Raw genomic sequence first — 8317 nt, 5'->3', positions numbered from 1 at the left:
AATCTCTTCTCCATCTACCATGGTGTTGTCCATTGGCCCTGTGGTAAAACTCTTTGTCTTCTTGGTATTGAGTTTTAAATCATATTGAAGGCTATAGCCCTTCGTCTTTTGCAGCAAATACTTCAGGTCTTTTTCAATTTCAGTGAGCAAGGCTGTGTCATCTGCATAATGCACCTTGTACACGAGAGTTCCTCTAGTTCTGGTGCCACATTCCTCCTCATAAACTAGCCTCCTGAATGATCTGTTGTGCATATACTTTTAAAAAGCATGGAGGCAGGATGCACCCCTAATGAACTCATTTCTTGATTTTGAACCATGTAGTGTTGTGTTTCCTTGCTCTGTTTGGATGACTGTTTCCTGATTCAGGTATAGACTTTGCAGGAGCACAATCAGGTGTCAGGAATTCCTATTCGTTTCAATATTAGTCATACATTTTTTTTGTTTATCCACATAGTCAAATGTCTTTGCATCATTAATGAAAACACAGGTAGACACTTCTCTGGCACTCTGCTTTCAACTAAGGTCCATCTGTCCATGGTGTCTCTAGTGCTAAGGTCTCTTCTAAATCCAGTTTTTATTTCTGCCATTTCTGTTTACTGCTGATGACATTAGCAGCTGTTGCCTGTTCACCCAAGTCATCTGCTGTCCCTCCCTCCACTAGCACTCACGCTGCCCTCACCAGACCTGCCCAGAGTGTTGACATCTTATAATAGCAGAGTGAATGTGGGCCGACTGAATTTGCCAGAGGCTTGAGCCACTGCCTAACCAGGCTTACTGGAGAGGAGGGAGAAGAGAGGTGCTAGTGGGATGGGATGAGGTGAGGAAATAGAGCGGGAGGATGCCGGCAGGTTGGGAAGGGGGATCAGAACATGACACTTGTGTGGAAAGAAGAGGCGGGATCCACACCGAATCTACTAACTGTGTAATCAGGAAAGGTCTTTTAGGTGAAATGCTGTTTGTCAGATGTGGTAATGAAGTTGAGAACCCAAAGTAAGACAGACTAGGAAGAAAGCTTTGCCATTCACTTCCAAAATAATAAACCATCAAAACCCCTATGTACCATAGAGCGTACTTAGATTAGACAGCAGATATGACACCTGAGGTTGAGCCCTCATATTTGAGGAGGAACAGTTTCAAGTAGCCGCTAGTGATTGGAACATGGAATGCCAGAAGTATGAATGCAGAAACATTAGACATTGTTAAGCAAGATCCATTGAAACTTTAAAATATTTAATTTACAATAAATCTTTTAGATACTACTTAACTGTGTTCAGTTATACTTCTGATTTTCTTTTAAGTTATTGTTAACACTCATGCATATTATATTTTATACAATAATATGTATACATGGAGTTCAATTCATGTACAGTGTGTTTTATGTTGTTAGTTACTACTGGTCTATGACTTATTAAGGAATAAGGGTGACAGAAGAATTGATGCCTTCGAGCTGTGTTGTTGGAGAAGAGTGCTAAACATTCCATGGACGGCCAAGAGAACACACAAATTTGTTTGAAGAGTGTTCTGCCAGACTTTTCTTCAAAGGTAGGGAAGAGGCTTTGTCTCACAAACTTTGGACATGTTTCTAGGAGGGACAAGAAGAGACAAGATGTGCAGAAAGGTGGGTGGTCGACAAAGGAGAGGTGCCCCTCAATCAGGTGGATTGGCACAGTAGTTGCCACAATGAGCTCTAATGTGTCAGGAAGTGTGAAGATGTCACAGGGTAGGAAGGATAAGGTTCAGATCTGTTGTTCAGAGGGTCACTATGTTGATCATCGGATCGTACTTGACTCAATAGCATCTAACAACAACAACATATGCCAATTAACCCCTGTCTCTTCAAGTCTCCATTGCATCTTTCCTATTCCTTTACTCTCCATGCCCCCACCACCAACATCTGATATCCTACTTATTTCCCCACTCTCCTTTTTCTGTTCTACTTCTCTCATACTCTTCACATTTTGAGTGTGTGTGTGTGTGTGTGTGTGTGTGTGTGTGTGTGTGTGTATCTGTATCTCTTGCTCAGTTATTAAACTACTAGAAGTAGATCTGTGGAAATCAGAGCTGAATCACAAATAGAGATATGTTCACCTATGTTTGTAGCAGTGTTATTCACATTAGCAAAAAAGTGGAAACAATCTAAATGCTCAACAACAAATGAATGGATATATTCACACAATGGAGTATTGTGTAGCAGTCAAGAACAATGAAGTATTCAGAAAATAAGACAGAACAAGGGAGAGTCTAGAAAGCATTATGTTGAGTGATGTAATTTAGTCACAAAAGGACAAATACTGCAAAAGCATAGTAAAATTTAAAGCACTCAGGTGATTGCAACCAGGAGTAAAGACTGGGAACCATTGACACAATAACTTAAAAACAATATGTATGAGCTTCGTATGTAAACGAGTATAAAATATTTTTTTAAAAGGTTAAAAATAAATGGCTGAAAGCAAACAACAACAACAACAACAAAAAACAACAATCGAAAGTGATAGAAATGGCGTAAATTGATAAGATTAAGTTACTTCTCCTAAATAGTCCAGGAGGATCATTTAATATTCTGCACTAAACATCCTTAAGTATTGCAACTCACGGCTTGAATTTGTTCTTAACTTTCTTGAGCTTAAGAAATGCTGAGTGAGTTCGACCCCTTCGATTTTCTAACTCATGTTCTTGGCACATTTTATTGTAATACTTTTCTTTTTCTTCCCCCGCTGCTGTTTGAAATCTTCTGTTCAGCTCCTTAATGTTTTGATTTTTTCCCTTTGCTTTTTGGCTTCTCTACGCTCCAGTGCAAAATTCAGAGTCTCTTCTGACATCCATTTTTATCTTTTCTTCCTCATCTGTCTTTGTAATGACCTTTTGCACTCTTCCTGGATGATATTCTTGATATCCTCCCATAACTCATCTGCTCTTCTTTCATTAGTGTTCACGGCCTCAAACCTGTTCCTGAGATGATTTTGAAATTCAGATAGAATAGACTCAAGTTCATATTTTGGTTCCTGTGGATCTGATTTAACTTTCTTTAGCTTCAGCTTGAATGTGCATATAAGTAATTAGTGATCTGTTCCACAATCAGCTCCTGGCCTAGTTTTCACAGCTGATATTGAGATTGTCAAGGAGGCTGGCCTCTGTGAGAAGTGTGGCATCAGGATTTGAGGAAGACGTATCAACAATCTGTGTTATGCAGATGACACAACCCTACTTGCTGAAACCAAGGAGAACCTGAAAGTCCTCTGTCATCTGACATACTTTCGCCATGTTTCAAGAAGGAACCAGTCCTTGGAGAAAGATGTGATGCTTGGGAAGGTGGAGGGACAGTGCAAGAGAGGAAGACCCTCAATAAGATGGATTGATTCAGTGACTTGGGTAATGCGGGTAGGTGCGTCAGAGACAGTGAGATTAACACAGGATAGAGCAGACGTTAGGGCTCTTGTACTTAGGGTTGCTAGGAGTCACAGGTGACTCGACATCTCATAACAACAAAATCAACAGTAAGTACAGGCCATGAATAAAAAAAGGGTAGTGTAATCATGAATACATGTGCACAACAAAACAGAAACAACAACCAAAAAACATCAGTACAGACAGCAGCTGTATCAACACCAAAAATTCAGAGGTAGCTGAAGGAAGCAGTCAAGAAGGCTTCTTCGATGAGAGGTAAGTAAATCTGGGCATTGAGGCATGCATAGGAGTCCAACAGGGGGATAAGAGTACATATTTCAGTCTAGGAAAAGTGTTCCAATTTATAAAGGGTCTGTGTGTGTGGTTTTCTTTGTTTGTTTGTTTTATTTTGTTTGTTGTTTTTTATTAGAGAGATAAGGTTTAAAAAAATGGTAGAAAAACATTAGCTCCCAGAGGCCAGAGAACCTTTAGGTGCCTGGCCAAAGCTTTTGAATTTGAGTCTGTAGAACAATGGGTTTCAAATTTGTTCAGGAGAAGAGTGTGAAGAAGCCTCCATGGATTTAACAAGTTACTCTTTGTGCCATCATATTCTGGGATGGCATTACTACCAGCAAATAGGACTCTTGCTCTTAATTGGTTTTCCAGAGTCACAACCAAGCAAGAATATTTTTGAGAAAAATAAGCTCTCCTACCAAACAGAATTTGTCCCTCTGCATGTTCCTGTGAACACTCATCAGCCCTTACTGCTGTCTTCAGTTTCATGCGAGCGCGTGTGGTGCCTGATGAAATGCAGGTGTCACTGGTATTGACAAGGTACTAGGGAAGAACACTTTGAAGAGATTGCAAATTTCAGATTAAGGAGAGGCAATGTTACAAATGTAGAGACCTGAGACAATGTCATAAAGAGAAGTATCATGGTGAGCTTCAGTTTCCGTCTCTAAACGAAGGGGCTAGAGACAGGATTAGCATCTGAAACAAAGCTTTGGAGAACTGCAGTCCCTAAGCTGGCATCTTTGCCTCTCCTATACCCACTATTCACCCATTATTATTAATGCATCTTGATTGCATGTTGGTTCAATCTCTGCCAACAAAAGCTGGTAGAAATCTTCTATTTCCTCCTCTTTGGCTTTGGTTGTTGGTGCATATATTTAAATGATAGTGGTATTCACTAGAGTTCCTTGTATGCATATGGATATTATCCTGTCACTCACAACATTGTATTTCAAGTCCATCTCATTTCACCAATACCTAGTATGTCAATATTTATGTGGTCCATTTCTTTCTTAACATTATACAATTTTCCTGCATTTGTGGTTCTCACATTCCATTTTCCAATCAGTAATGTCTACTTACAACTCTTCCTTCTCCTTGTGTTTCCATACTTGAGGGCTCAGCCTCAGATGCTGTATCTGTTAGTCTAAATATGCTCTATTGTACACAGGGTTTGCAAAAGCCTGCTATTTCGGAAATAGATGGCCAATCCTTCTTCCTAGTCTGTCTTAATTTGAATGTTCAGCTTTAGAACAGTATCTAACAAAGAGTCTCACCACTGGGCTGACTGGTAACATAATAGATGGTGAAGAAATTGAAATGGTTAACAGTTTTACTTTGATTGGCTCTACAATCAACATGGTTAGTATCAATAGCCAGGAAATTAAAAGACAAATTGCATTTGGAAAGTCTGTTGTCAGAGACCTCTCTAAAGTACTGAAGAGCAATGATGTAAGTCTGGAGACTAAGGTGTACCTGATCTAGGCTATTATCTTTGGAATTACTTGTTATCCATCAGAAAGCTGGACAATGACAAGGGATGAGAGAAGGAAAATTGATGCTTTTGAGCTGTGGTTCAGGAGAAAAGTATTAAATATACTATAGAATGCTGTGAGAACAAGTTAGTCCTAGAGAGGGTGAGACCAGGCTACTCTTGGAAGGCTAGGATTCTGAAGCTTCATCTGACATACTTCAGACATGTTGCCAGAAGGGGCCAGTCCTTGGAGAGGGACGTCATGCTTTGCAGGATGGCGGGACAGTGGAAGAGAGGATGACCTTTGAGGAAGTGGATTGACTCAGTAATTGGGGCAATGGAGGTAGGCGTGTCAGAGCCAATAAATTGACACAGGATAGAGCAGAGTTTAGGGTTGTTGTATATAGGGTTGCTATGAGCTGCAGGCAACTGGACAGCACATAAAAACAACCACCACTAAGCAAGGAAAGGGCTTGGTTCTATGAACCTCAGAGGGTAACCTGAAGTGGGAGTAGTTCAACAACCATCAGTCAGAGAAGGTCAGGACCAGCCTGGAGCACCTTGAAACCATCTCTGTGTGTGTGTGGTCTTGACAAGAGCATGATGTTACCGACATTAACAGATGCCCTAGATGTTTCTGTCCTTGCCTAGGACTCACCACCAACCAGCTCAGGTTCCTGAGGCTTCCAGCCTTCTCAATTTCAGTCTCGGAGGAAGACGTTGACCTTTAACTTTGAACAAAAGAAGCTCTTAAACCAAGCAGCATCGAGTCTTCCCAATATTCCCATAAACACATGGATTCCCTGACAGGAGAGGTCAGCACTCAGAGCCCAGGATGTGGGCTTTGGTGAGCAGAGGGCCCTCACAGATTCTTTGTGTCCTGAGGAGCTTGGAGGTCACCAAGAGCCAAATGTGTTGTTGTTGTTGTTATGTGCCGTCGAGTCGCTTGCGACCCATAGCGACCCTATGTACAACAGCCCTAAACTCTGCTCTGTCCTGTGCCAATCACACCGCCCCTGACACACCCACCCCGATTACCCCAGTCACTAAATCAATCCACCTCATAGAGGGCCTTCCCCTCTTGCGCTGTCCCTCCAGCCTCCCAAACATGATGTCCCTCTCCAAGGACCAGTCCCTCCTTGCAACATGTCCATACTATGTTAGACGGAGCCTCAGAATCCTTGCCTCCAAGGAGCAGCCCGATTTGACCCTTTCCAGGATGGATCTGTTTGTTTTCCTAGCAGTCCATGGTGCCCTCAAGAGTCAAATGTAGTGGCCTCTAAACGCTGCCAGCAATTGGAGGGCCATTTCCTCTGGTTCAGCATCAGGGACAAGGTGACAAAGCTCAGTCTGTGTGAGTGGTCTTTCCATGGGATGAGAAATACTGGGCAGGAGAGGGGATTCCTCTGTCAGGTTGTAAGGCCCCTCTCGTGTCCTGGGGCTCACCCTCATCTCCACGACAATGCACAGCTGGCTCAATCTGCTTCCCAGAAGGACTTTTGACTGGTCTTCATTTCCTGAACATGGTCAGTTAATAACTGCACACAGTTTTCCACGTCCAAGTAGACAGATCAGAGCTGGACGATGCTCTGGCAGCTGTCCACTGTGTCTGTCACCCCCAGAAGCACCCAGTGGCTCATGAGGACTCCGTTGGTGGTTGTCAGCCTCAGGTTCATGTTGGTGTTGGCCTTCCGGAGTGTCTCAGAGATGAGACAAGTGTCAGAGAATGACCACAGTCAGAGTCATGAAAGCATTTTCTTTCACCCTTGAACATCTGGCTGGTAGAGTAGATACTGTCCACACCACTATGTAGACAATCATAGCAAAGGCCAATCACATCGGACTTGAGTTATAGATGATGTCTCTTCTCACCTGGGACTCCAGGAGAGCACTCTTGGCCAAGCTCCTATACTGACAGGAGGGACCTGAATACTCCAGATCTACATCTGCTTTGCTGAAGCTCCCTGATCAAGTGAGATGAATACACAGGTATTGTTGATCCAAAGAACTGTTACATCCTGTTCCCAGCTAGCAATGCTTTCTCCAGGCAGGGCACTCCAGCCAGAGGAGGAAGTGGGCAGAGGGATGGCTGACATGCTATGGTCCATCTGTGTTTCATAGGTCATGACAATCACTGGGCTTCTGCTTCCTTGTCTTGGAGCTACGTACGGTTCATTCTAGAAAAGCCAGTTCAGCTTCCCTTGCCATGAGCTCCACAGCCTTGTGGTCACCCAGGATCTAGGAGCCTGGGGGCATGACTGCCCGTCTGTGTTGCCTGCAACAGTCACAGGGCAGGGCTACTGAGCCCCTTCCCCCCCACATTCCAGATTCTTGAATAATTCGTTTAGCCTACAGATGGAGTTGGTATGGAGAAAGGATACAACACTGATGATCACCTTTCCCGATTTTATACCTGCATTGTTTACTTGTTCTCTTCATATAACAGCCTCTTGATCTACATTTACGTTTTTTACAAGCACAATAAGTGTTCTGAGTTTACCATATTTTTCAGTATTGGCCATTATTTCTTGTGATCCACACAGTCAACTGCCTTTGAAAATTCAATGAAAGCACAAATAGACATTGTTCTGGTATTGTTTGCTTTCAGAGAGAAGCCATCTGATCTCAGCAATGATAACCACAAACTCTACTAAAACTTGCTTGACCATCTTGCAGTTCCCTGTCTGTGTGCTGTCCTAGGCATTTTTGAATGATCTTCAGCAGTAATTTACTTGCATTTGATATTAATGATATTGTACAATAATTTCAATGTTTATTGTGTCACGTTCCTTAGGAACAGGAACAAACGTGGATCTCTTCCAGTTAACCAGGCAGCCATCCTCCAAATTTCCTAGCATAACCGGTGAGCATTTTTGGGGCTGCATCTGTCAACTGAAACACCAATTGGCATCTCATCAAATCCTTGCCAATTATGTCAGTACAGCTTGAATGTCTCCCTTCATTACCAGTAGAGCTGGATCGTGTAGTACTTCCTGAAATGTTTTAGAGTTGACCAATTCTTTTTGGCACAGTGACGCTGTTTCTTCCTTCATTCTTCTTTTGATCTTTCCTGGATCATTCAAAGTTTTACCCATAGCATCACTAAGTATTGCATATCAAGGCTTGACTTTGCTTTTTAGTTCAGTATAAGTTATTAAAAATAATTTA

At 42.3% G+C, this 8317-nt stretch overlaps 1 pseudogene; it reads right to left on the bottom strand.

Moving 5' to 3' along the window:
- Window positions 1-5965: 5965 nt before the first annotated feature.
- LOC102873257 overlaps window positions 5966-8317 on the bottom strand; it is a 4028-nt pseudogene continuing 1676 nt past the window's right edge.

Source organism: Elephantulus edwardii, unplaced genomic scaffold (genome assembly GCF_000299155.1).
Source record: "Elephantulus edwardii isolate Elephantulus edwardi_28Jun2011 unplaced genomic scaffold, EleEdw1.0 scaffold00098, whole genome shotgun sequence".
Taxonomy (NCBI): Eukaryota; Metazoa; Chordata; class Mammalia; order Macroscelidea; family Macroscelididae; genus Elephantulus; species Elephantulus edwardii.
Note: the sequence above shows the minus strand (reverse complement) of the source record. Positions and strands in the feature narration are given on the sequence as shown.